Source organism: Camelus dromedarius, chromosome 22 (genome assembly GCF_036321535.1).
Source record: "Camelus dromedarius isolate mCamDro1 chromosome 22, mCamDro1.pat, whole genome shotgun sequence".
NCBI classification, from domain to species: Eukaryota; Metazoa; Chordata; class Mammalia; order Artiodactyla; family Camelidae; genus Camelus; species Camelus dromedarius.
In genome coordinates, this window is record NC_087457.1 from 16,248,955 (window position 1) to 16,261,429 (window position 12,475).

Genomic DNA, 12,475 nt, shown 5'->3' on the forward strand with positions numbered 1-12,475 from the left:
TCAAGGGCTACGTTTCTGAGCAAAGGTGGTTTACCCAGTCCCTGCCATCATCTGAATCTCCCACCTGGCCCTCGGGAAGCCGGGGCTATAGATGCATCTATCTCCTCACCTGCGATGGGAAGGGTCAACAAAACGGGGGCCAGGTAAATTGGTACATGCAAGTTGATGATTCGTGCATTTACAGTGGGAATCGATCCAACATTCCTGAAAGATGTACAAGTCAGAGTGACAGGTGTGCTCACTGGTCCTCGTGGTTCACAAACTCTGGCGAAGACCCACAGGATCAAGGGATCTAGAGCAAGTCACCACCTCAGCCCTCCTTCTGCCTGGACCTGAGTAGCTTGTATAAGGGGATCTGACAGCAGTGATCATTCATTTCTGTAGAGGGGGGAGCCTACAGGAGCTCTTGGTCCTAACCTCTCTGTGATCAAATATTCTTTGATTGTAATGCGTTATCTTAACACTCCCTTTTTTTGTATAAATTATATTCTGAGACTAGCACTTCTGCTGTAGTTTCACTATTCTTTATCTTGAGCAATCTCCTTGTCTCAGAGAAGGCACGCACTTCTCGTACAGGGAGGCTGCTTATTTCTCTCCGGAAAGGAGCCTTTCCAGGAACTGTTGGCAATGAAGACAGTCAACAGGGTGCTCACGTGACTCTCATTGTACTTCCCTCATGTCTCACTCTTCCTTGTCAGGTTATTATAAGTTTTAAACAACAAAATGCATCTAAAGTGCCTGACAGCTAGTAGAGGCTCAACAAATCTCAATTTCATGTAAGTTACCTGCCCCAGGTAATCAGTTCCTTCCCGGCCGGACAGAACTTTCTCTGGCTCCCTCTTCCCTATACTCCCCTCCCCGTACAGAGGATGGACAGGGGGATTCCATACTATACCTTGGGCTTCCTCTGCTCAGCCTACAAGCTCATCCTTAGAGGACCTCCAGAATCTAACTCCATAACAGTCACTCCAGTCTGTTTGGACATGTCCTCTTTCATTTCAGTAACCAGAACACAAAATCTAGTCAAGATGTACATTTGGTCTTCCTTGCTCTGTAGTCCATCATGTGTGGGCCCTTGGTTTTCCTGTTTCCGTCCTCAGCCATCACACATCTGTGCTTCTCAAGTAATAAAAAGATGTAACAATTGAATGCTACTTTTTTTTTTCCCTCCAAGTTGCACCTGTCTGAGGACTGGGGCTGCTAAGCACATTATGAAGTCAAGGAGAGTTCAATCTCTGATATCTCATCCATTACCAAGCACATTACCAAACTTTGCAGTCCTTCCTCTCCAGTGCTTATCTGGCCCATCTCCCACTTCCCATTTCCACTGCTCTGCCCCAAGATGGGTCATAAGAGACTTGAACTTGGCCTTTTCCCAATCTTTTCACATTACAGTATTGTGACTCAAAATGTTCTTCCTTAGATTTTTGGTTTTGGTCATGATACATGCTTATTCAGAACCTGGCAGAGGCTCTTTATTTCCCCTCATGTCAAATCCTGACTCCTAGTCAGGTTTCCTGGGGCTCTTCACTTGAGACAATCTCCTCCCTAAGGATTGAGAACTCTAGAAGCTAGAGGCAAGAAGGTCAAAGTGTGACTGTATAGTTATCTTCAAACACGTTAGGTACCTCTTATGTGAAGGACATGTTTTTGCCCAGTAGACATAATGAAAAGAAAGCTTAAATAACTATAAGGTTGCCTTTGGTTGGAATAAAAGAGTGTCTTGACCCTCAGATCTAGCCTAGGTCTTGTCATCTCCACAAGGGTTTCCTTAAACCTCTAGCTTTCTCCACTTGCATTTCCCTTCCTTTGACCTCACAGCCCTTTTCTGCACCATTTATTTTAAATTAGTCTGCACTTGGCTTTCTGACAGCTCTTGTATTGTTGCTTTGCACATCATTTACCTTGCTCAATATGTATGTCGCACTTCTCTGGGACAGGTTATCATTTTTGTTGTGTGAGACCTTTCCAGAGCATGTGAACTGCTGCTGACTCCTCCAGTTCAAATTTCCTTCCACTGAATTCTGTCACTGTGTCCTGCCCAATTGTCCTTAGATCGCTGTGTCTGTTTCTTTTCATTCCTCTACCTACACCCTAAAAACTTGTGTACCTCAGATGTCCTCTTAATAGTCAAAATTACTTTCTGATCATATACAAGGAAAGTTTGAATTTTAAGGTTGTGAGAGATCTTTGGGAGTCTGTGAACTCAAAGTTTGAATTTTAAGGTTGTGAGATCTTTCGGAATCTGTGAACTCTTACAGACCAATCTATCCAGAGAGGTGCATGTACAAACAAAATTTGACTTCCATGAAGTCATGGAGAGAACACTCTACCATGCAAAGAATCCCAGGAAATGAATGCCTGCTCTGTCTCTCTCTCCAATTATCTCATTCAAACTACAGGCTGTTGATTCCCAAACTTGTATCTTCCTTTAAGATCTCCCCCTTAGGCTTCAAATGCTCAAATTGACTGACCTACTAAAACCCCTGTTCTTGATTAGTAAAATATTTTTGTTATATTAATTTAAATTTACTTACTGCGTCTTCCATATCTTGACACTGTTTCCATACCTTGGGCAATGGAAAATTAATTTAATCCTCTTCCACATGCTATCCCTCCCCATCTATGAAGACAGCTATGGCAAACTCAGCTTCTTCATTACTTGAATGAGTAATGACTTGTCAATGTCCTATTTAAAATTGGGACCTACAGATAACCACAATATTCCAAGTAGGTTTTGACCGTGGAAAGTATAATGTGACTCTATCATCTTTTGTGTTAGACGCATAATGTCTTAAAATTACTCTGGTTTTTCCCACCTGTCATTCCTACTGGCACGCCAACTAGAACTTCAAAGTCTTTTCCGAAGTGTTGCTATTAAAACATGTTTCTCACATCCTGTATTTTTAAAGCATGATTCTTTAAAAATTATCAAAATTCACTTTGGTGGTTTCCCCCTATTCTTCCAACAGCTGAAGTCATTTTTGAGTTTTTATTCAGTCCTCCAAGCTCATGCCAAAGCCCTGTGACACGCCATCAGAAACACCTTCCACTTCGATGCTGATTCATTGATCTCTCAGTACCAGCGATGGGCTCCTCTTTCTGCACTACAGTTAAAACCAATTTGTCAACAGACATACAATGGAAGAACTTTTCAAATAGCTGGGGAGAAAATAGATACATGGAAGGCAAAAAGTCTCTTGGTTTGTCAGTCAAGAAGTTCTCTCCAAAAAAAAAAAAAAAGAAGAAGAAGAAGAAAAAAGAAATTGCCCATCTTGCTCTTAGTGTTATTCCTATAGTCGCTGCTTTGCATATACTCAAAACATTAATCAAGCATTCCTAGAATTTCGCAAGAGATCCATTACAAGCTCACCAAATGACAGAGGTCAGAAATTACCTTCCTGCCACTTTTGACAATTCTAAAATTATTTGTCCACCTGTCAGTCTTCTGGTACCATTCTCATTCTCCATTTAATTCTCAGAAATGTGGTCAGTGGTTTTAAATTCCCATCTGCAAACATTAGAGGAGACTAAGTTGTGCCCAAGCCCTCTCTGTGCATTTCTTGGTGCCTTCCTATGAACCTATAATTATTCCAGAATAGAAATAATTTTTAAAGAAGTCCCATCTGTAAAGTTCTCTCAATATCTTGGGATAGGATGTATCTGGACCCAAAGCTTTCGATGTAGTTTAAAAGTGAGAAGGCTCTTGGAGTAGCTCACCTATTTGAGGCATCAGTTTCTTCTTCACCAGGTTTGTTTTATTCTTTCTAGTTTGAAGACAATCATCTTTACTAGAGAAGAACGAACTCCGTGGGGACAGAATAGGTCATTTCCTGCCTGCCACCCACCCTCAGTGCTATTCTCTTCCTTTCCCTTGTCCTCTGTTATGTGTTCATCACTAATTCCCAGCTGTCACATTTTCCAATAACGTCTCCCTCCCTCTGGGCCACCCTCCTGATTCTGTACTTCCCCAATTTCATGTCCTTTACATTTGTTCTTGACCACGTGCTCTGTGCTCTGTCCTTGACCTGCATACTTTAAAAATCTGACTTCATCTGCGACGGCCCTGGTGCTGACACTGTGACATGCTTTCCAGATGCTGGGACCTGCTACCCCAATTTTATTATTATGGGGAAGAAAATGGCTTCTTATCTATTACCGTTTTAGTAACTCTGATGTAAGGGTTTTCTTTTTATCTTTTGAGTTTAAATTATTTATATACTAGAAGATTGCTCTGGCTTAAATGAGGAAAGAGGAGATTTTTCACATTTTCTCAGTGGGCCAAGATTTAAGACCTCCTGGAAATGGTATGTTTTCTTCTGAAACACCAAACTGCTTTATCTAGACCCTCTTAGAGTCCTCTCCCTCTGAATTAAACTTTTTTTCATGTGGATATATTTCTGACTCCATCATTCTCTCTCATTCGGGGCCTGTGAAGCCCAGCTGAGGCTCTTTCAAATGATTTCTTACTTGAAGTTGGGTGTAACCTGTTAGAAACCATCCATCACCCCATCCCGTAGCCCCACGTGGAATGTTCCAAAGTTTCTTTCTTAGCCAGACTTTCTCCTGCTATGATTCCTGCTTTAGTGATTTCTCCCAGACATTCAACTGGAATCATTTAGATCCATCCGTGTCCCAGTGGGGATGTGGAATTCCTTATAATGTATGCGAAGGAAAGTGTGAATGGAGAGTTTCTGATAGGGCTTTATCAGAACTCCTTAAGAGCCTGATACTAGAAAAGTACCGATTAACATGTAGCAAGGAAACTCGTTCACAGCAAACATGATCCCATCTGTACCTGCCAAAATCTTCACTTTACCAACATCCTTGTAATAACATCGCTAAAGGGCTCTGACACTTCTTAGATAAGCGCTTCATTCAGTTCCTTGCCTCCTTCCAGAAGGAAACAGGAAAATCCCCAACCAAGTGGACTTGGTTATCAAGGTCTTCTTATCCACTATGTGAAGTATCCAGGCCCTTTGTTTCTCTTCCTCCTCCCTCTGACTACCTACATTTGGGATGTGTTAGTTCCACTCTGTGCCACCACTCCAGGGCACTTTGAGAGGAAAGAGCCACAGGTTGCCAGAGATGTTTTTATTTTACGTTTTATTAGCATGCCTAATAGAGAGCTGGGTGAGTGAGGTCTTTGGAACCAAGATGCGAAATGAAGCTCGATGGTTCCAAGTAAATCTGACTTTAAAACACTCAGTGCCAAGATATCCTGACTTAGCAACAACAATAGCTACCCTGAAAGGGCCTCCTTCCCACCGAAGTCGGAGATTTCCTTTTCCTCTCTCTGCTGTGCCATTTGCTTGCTATTTGCTCCGTCAGCAAAGAGAAATTATGCATTGTGATGCAGAATTATTTAGAGGAAATAAACTGCGCTCTTCATCTCTCAAGTCCTTGAAAATGTTGAAATACCTCAATCGGGATGTTCACCAAATGTCCACTTATCTCTTATCCTCTTTTAATTAAGGGCCAAATGGAGGGAGAACAGAAAGAATGAATGAAAAAGAAAAGAATTTTGTTAAATCGGATTCCCTCCCCGATCCCCCCAGCCCCAGATTTGGGTGATCATGTGACTTTTCTCTAGTTTTTATGTAGCAGAGGGGATCTGACCCATGTTTGGTTTAGACTTCGGAAGGTTATGAGAGCCAGGGAGCCAGCCTGTGTCTATCTGTTTCTTTACAGAAAATGTGTTCAAGTTTCCAATGAAATGAGTCACAGATAAACTTTGGACCACAATTTGTTCATCATGTGGCGTCTACCTAGGTACCCGGACTTCTCTTATTGCAGTTGGCCCTGCAAAGAGAGAACCGAGGGCTTCAAGTCCCAGGAGAACTGACTCCGAAATGCTTTAAAGAAAAGTTAGACGTGGATTTAGGCAGCCCGTTTGCGCACGCAGGCTAGGGCACCATTCGAAGTTGCATTACTTCCTGTGCCACCTGGGACTGAGTTGCGTTAAGTACATAAATCAGCCTTCTGAGAAATATTATTCAGTTTCCTGAGTTTAGTTTAAGCTGAATTACAAGTGACCCCATAGAATTATTTTATTCCCCCTTTGCCTGAATTCCTGCAGAAAGGATTAAAAAGCCACATTGTCTGTTTTTACTGGCATGTTTTCGCTCACCCCACCCTATTTTAATAACTTCGGCTCTTTAAATCTAGATTCTCTACACAGCCTTTTATAGACATTTGCCAAACATGTAAATGCCCCAAGTGAGCGAGGCCCTCACTCTACAACAACCGGTGCATGTACAGAAGATGGGGTGGCCCTCTGGGTACCAGTAATTTCCCGGGGATGTAAAAATGAGAATTGCTGCTTTTGCCAGGATCTCCCAGTGCTTTATGACATCACCAGGCGTTTTGTGACACCATCACTTTAACATACGGGCTTTGGCCCTAGACTAGAAGCAAAGCAACATGCTTATTGACGGAGGCAGTGGAGTAAGGACTGGAGGTTGCCTGGAGAAATTATCCCGAGGGAAAACGCGATCCAGACGCTTCTGAAGGGGTGCAGGAGTGGGGAGGGCAGAGAGGGCTGAGGAATAGGCAACACTGAGTTTAAAATCATCCAGTTTTGAAAATCCCAGTTAAATACCAGTGTTTTGTGATGGTGTTTGGTTTTTTTTTTCCATTTTAAAGGACAAGATATAGGTGAAAGTTTCTGATGTGGTACCAGCTCAGATTCTAAATGAAGCAATAACGGAGAGGTGTTTGCAGTAAAATATCAACAGACATAACTGCACTGAGTTTGGTCCTTCAATTCACCCTCTACCCGCAGCCATTCGTTTTAGAGTCACTGGCCCTGGAGCTGGGAGCAGTACCTGGCGCTTTCATTATGGAATTTCTGACCACTAGGGGCGCTCCGCGGCCCTCATCCGCAAGAATGAGGGTTCTCCTTCATTTCAAAACAAAGTTGGAAATCTCTAAAAGAATATTTACTAGAAACAAAAAACCCCAAGAATTTATAAATTACCATGCACACAGAACACTTGTGAAAATTTATGAAGTGTGGGTTTCTAATTATAGTTTTTATAATATGTAGCCAAAATTTTCCATGGTTGGTAACCAACGAAGGGTCTCTGGAATGTGACCCTTTTCTACAACACAGACACGACTGGGTGAATGGTAGACCAGGTACCCACCCCAACCCGCATTTTTTTTTTTTCCTCAAGAAGACAGGTTACAGTTAGTGTTGCATCCAGATTTCATGAAAGTGTCTGTTACCTCTTTGTATTCTAGACAAGATTCTGGATTGTGCCACCCTTGGAGCTGCTGCCGCAGAGAGAGACCTCTGGACTGTGGAGATGGCATCTGGCCACAGTGGCATTTCTTAGACTTCGTGCGTCATAAAGACAGAACCTCCCCATTCCCTAGGTCTTCACGGACGGGCTGAGATTTCTGTCGTCTCTCAGTCCATAACTGGAGATAGGTAACACCACGATGAGTGTGAAAAAAGATGGAAAACAGTCGTCAAAGCCTCCACACGCCACGATCAATATTCATTCTCACGTACTCCTTAAGCCCACGTTACTGAGAGGACCCAGCCATTTCTTCCTTTCTTGAGCCTCAGAGAAACCCACATGCCCTGCATTCAGATGGGAGATGTGCAGGTCTCCATTGCTGCTGGTTGTGTGCTAATCCTCCTCCCACTGTCTCGTGACTAAGAGACCACCCCTCCCCCCAGCTTCTTGGTGAAACATCAGTGGGCAGAAGGAGAAAAACAATGCGCATCTTTTTCAGCCAGTGCTGTGAGATTTGCAGTCCCATTGCTTTTTCTCCCCTAAAACTAACACAAACCAGAAAGAGAAAACCAGATAAATGAAGTAAAACAAGGATGATGTCTGTCCTCTTGGTAGACTGTCATCAGGGAATGATGACATTCACACTGGAGAATTGTATGATGCACCGTTTCCATTTGGGGAAATCTTTATGCTCCTTGGAGCCACTAGTTTGGGTTTGTTTGGAGTTTGTTTTTTCCCCTTTTTGGAGGGGGAGCAGTGCCGGTCTAACGGCAACATTATAAGACTCTGGAAAATACATAAAGTCTAAGCGTCTCAGTAATTAGAGCTGGAGGAGAGCCATTATATCATCCCTCAGACTCAGGGGAACCAGTGGAGGGGTCTTTCCTAGAACAGATTTTCTAGTTCTTTATCCCGTTGACTTTCAAGCAGCTCCAGGGATGGCGTTTCCACCACTTCCTTTATTCTGTATTTCCCCAATCTCATAATTCTTGCTGTCATAATTTTTCAGGGTGTTTAGTCCAAATGCTCCTTTTCTGAAAATGACAACTGCTCTCTTCACTCGAAGCTGTGTCCACCAGTTGCAATAAACCCTTCACTCTCTTGAAGCTGTAACCATTTTCCATTTTTTTCCCCCAGAATTCTCTGATTCTCTCTCTCTCTTTAGAAGCCATCGTTCATTTACAAGGAACCTTGATGATTTGCCGAGTGGAGTTTTAGCCCGTTGGAAGCTGTGGTGTCTCGGAATTCCCGTACCAGGGCTCCTCGGATGTTTCCGGGCATGCAGTGCCAGGCTGGTATGTCCTCTAGTGCCACACATGGAGTGTGGAGTTCACGTCTGCAACCCCTAGAATTGTGCAGTGCACAACCTCAACAAACCAACACAGTCCTATTAAAAATTCTCTTCCTTCGTAGTCATTAATGACCCATTAAAATTATTTCAACACATCAACCACAATGTAAGTATCCAACTTTGACAAATAATTACAAAAAGCAAATAAACAACAACAAAAAAAACCCCCAAACAAGTTCAGCTTTCATATGAATGTATGGGGGTGTACCTCTGTGTCTACACATGTTGGGCTTATAATTATAAAATGCTGAAGTCTGTTTTCCTTAGGAGGCTTCTGATACAGCACAGGGCTGAGAGCCACGAGAAAATCCTAAAGCCATGTTGTCCAGACTCCTTGTTCAACAGATGCATAGAGCTAGAAAAATTAGTAGTAATGAGCCCAGAAGTGACTGAGCTGGACAACAAAATCAGAGAAGAACCTAAACACCCTCTCTCAGGCCCCTGCTCCTACTCAGCACGTCTTCCAATGGCCCATGTACCATGCCTTTGTGGGTCTTTCTTTTTCTCTGGAACTCAGTTTCTTTAGGTCTGAAACAAATAAGTTAAGCTGATAAGAGCTGACAAACTGGTTTTCACAGAATGACTTTTCTAGCAGTCTTTAAAAAAAAAAAATTAAGTCTGTAGATGTTTTAATATAACCATCTGGATGTTAAACTCTCACCAGTGCCCCTTGGTGGCCTCCTCACATCCATCCCACTCCCCCTCCGTCTTCTAGTGCCATGACTCCCACTTTCCACTCCGAAGATCCCCAACTCTGGGGCCCTGGCTCCACCAGCTCCTCCTCTTTGAGCTGATTTTTCATTATTTGCTGCTGAAAGCATTCCTGAGCCACTGGTTTCATTTTATGGACAAGAAGTTCTGGCAACTCTTGGCCACAATCCCCTTGTGGCAACGATTAGCTGGAACCCGTGGGGCAGCTTCCTTTCAACAGGCCGTGTGCGCTCCACGCTCAGTCCACTTCTCTCCTTTGGGTACCTGATTGCCCCAGGTAGGGATTTCAATCTGTGACTCTTGGTTAAATGATTATGTGTTACAGTATTTTATACACTTTATGGATACAGCATATGTGGACGTGGCCCTGGGTGGGCATATGTGATTCCATTGTCTATGAGGTCAGATGGCGCGTTTTTCCCGACGTGACCAGGCTGTACTTGAAGCTGACCGAACAGACTGGTGGTTTTGGCACCGTGTGGATGCCGGCTCTGCTGAACTTCGTGTAGAGCTCTGTGCCAAATTATATGCAAATTTGTATTTTTCATGGGAGCTGAGAGCTTTGGCACTTAATTTTGATTTTTTTTATAGCGAAGTATGTAGCATTGGCCAAGTTCTGCATGTTTAATCTTTTTAATCATTCAACATAAATCATGCTCTCAGCCCCTTAATCATTCTTGTTATTCTTCTTTGAACTTTCTCCAATTTCCTTCCATCCTTCATTGCATAAAAAAAGAGTTTTTTAACAGGCCTGTTTCACTTCCAAGAACCCCTTCTGCGATGGAAACAGTGGGGATTCAGAAGATCCAATGCCACGGGAGACTCTGAGGGAAATGCAAGGCTTGGTCCTTGGAAAGTCACAGACACTCACAGGCACAGGGATTGAAAGGCAACCAGCCCCGCTTCGCTGCCCCATCTGACCTAGAAAGATAATACTGTATCTTTTTTCTCTTCCGTCTTGCAGAGGAAGATTTATAGGATGTCCCTTGGTGATGCAGTCCGCATTCTTTTATTGGGTATTTATTTATTGAGCATCTATTGTATGACTGAGTGAAGGGAGAGAAACAGCTAGTAGAAGTAAGAAATGATGGACATTTAACATGTAGAAAAGAAAGTTTGGGAGGGATGCGTTACATGTCTCAAAATATTGGAAGGGTTGTGAAAAGAAAGATTAATTTTGCTTTTGACAACCAAGACAGTGGATGGAGGCTATAGAAAAAAAAAATTAGCTAAATTCAAGCAAGCGCATTCTAGGAGTCTGAGCTGTACAAGGTCTTTCTTCTTTCCCATGTTGAGTAAAGGGTGAAAAACAGCCAGTAGAAGAAAAGCCGATTGTCACATCTCTTAGGATCAGAGAATTATTATTTACCAAAGGTATCCCCTTGAATCTGGTTATAACGGGGCCAGAGAATAGCGTCTCAGGGAAACTCATGGGAAAAACATACCTTAGAGACAGTGGCAAAAAGAAAAGTTGTTGGAGCAGACTAAAGTCCATCCACTTTTCCTTGTATCTGCCTTCTCTTGTCTCTACAGATCCTTCCCTGCCTCCAACTAGAATGCCAGCTCAAGAGAAGCTTTGCCTTGCCCACTAGTCTATCCCCAAACCCAGAAAGGAGTCTGCCACGTAATAGGTGCTCAGCAAGTGTTTGTCAAGTGAATAAACAATCCCCTTCAGCATTGCTTCCTGCTTGGATAAGGATAATTGGTACTTCTTAATTTTATGTAAATTATGATGCAAAACATAGCCTCAAGACAATTATGAAAGCCTCACTCACTCTCCAACAGACCTTTCAAATTGGATTTGTGCCTAAGAGCCTCTTACAGAGAAATTCAGAGCCACCATTGTTCAAAGCCATTTAGTCCAACTGGTGCATGGGTCCTTTATTGGCCACCCTGCCAGTTATCCTTCAGCCTTCCCTTGAATATGTCTAGGAACAGAGAGCTCATTTTCAAGGCATTCTTCCAGAGCCATGAGTTAGCATGAGGAAGGAGGAATGTTCAGAGGTATGGGCTCAGTTCATCCTGGGAATCAGCCTTTTTTTTCCCCCTTGGAATTGTAAGCAGATGGTGCGGTGGGGTGCCTGAGAAAGAGAACCAGGCACGGCTCTCTTGACGTAGGAGAAGCCATTTTTAGCCTAAGCCATTTTGTGATCCCAGCCGGGCCACAGTGCTTGCCTTTTAATAGGTCTAGTAATTAATGATCTTAAGGGAGATAAGGGAAGGCAGGAACAAAGGAAAAGCAGTCAAGAAACAATAGTTCAAGGATAAAACTGAGTCCTAGTTCCTCCTCAAGGGATATACATCACAATCTGATACATAACTTTGAGTTTTGCAGGATAGATATGTATCGTTTTTATAAAAACCTATCATGGAATCTTTCATAAAAAGATTTCAAGCCAAACAGACTCACAGATATAGAAAACAAACTATGGTTACCAAAGGGGCAAGGGTCGGGGAGGGATAAATTAGGAGTTTGGGATTAACAGACAAACATTATTGTATGTAAAATAGATAAGAAACAAGGACCTACTGTATAGTACAAGGAACTATACTCAATTTCTTGTAATAACATATAGTGGAAAAGAATCTGAAAAAATACATATATATAACTGAATCACTTTGCTGTACACCTGAAACTAACACTGGAAATCAACTACACTTCAATAAAAAATAAAATTAAAAAAAACCAAGATCCTACTGTATAGCAGAGGGAACTATATTCAATATCCTATAATAAACCATGATGGAAAAGAATTTGAAAAATAATATATGTATATCTGAATCACTTTGCTGTACACGCAAAATGGACAGAACATTGTAAATCAACTATACTTCAATGAAAAATTAAGTTATAAAAAAAAGAAAATGATGCAATTGCATGCGTTTCTTTACAGCACTCAGATCCTTTTTAAGATTCACACCGTAAGCCAGGAGCAGGCTCCAGGAAAGAGAGCAAAGTGTTCTAGACGTGTTGATGCTTCACGTGCCCAAGAACACAGCCATTTACAACCCAGGGGTGCTTTCGTGCTAATGGCCTTTGAAGTTAACAAGGTTTGCCAGAGATTCTCAGCATTATTATTACTACGTATATGAACAGCGGGCGTGATCTCTTGTGTTCTTATAAGACATAGCACTCCTAATTGGCATCAGTACAAACAGAGGTAGT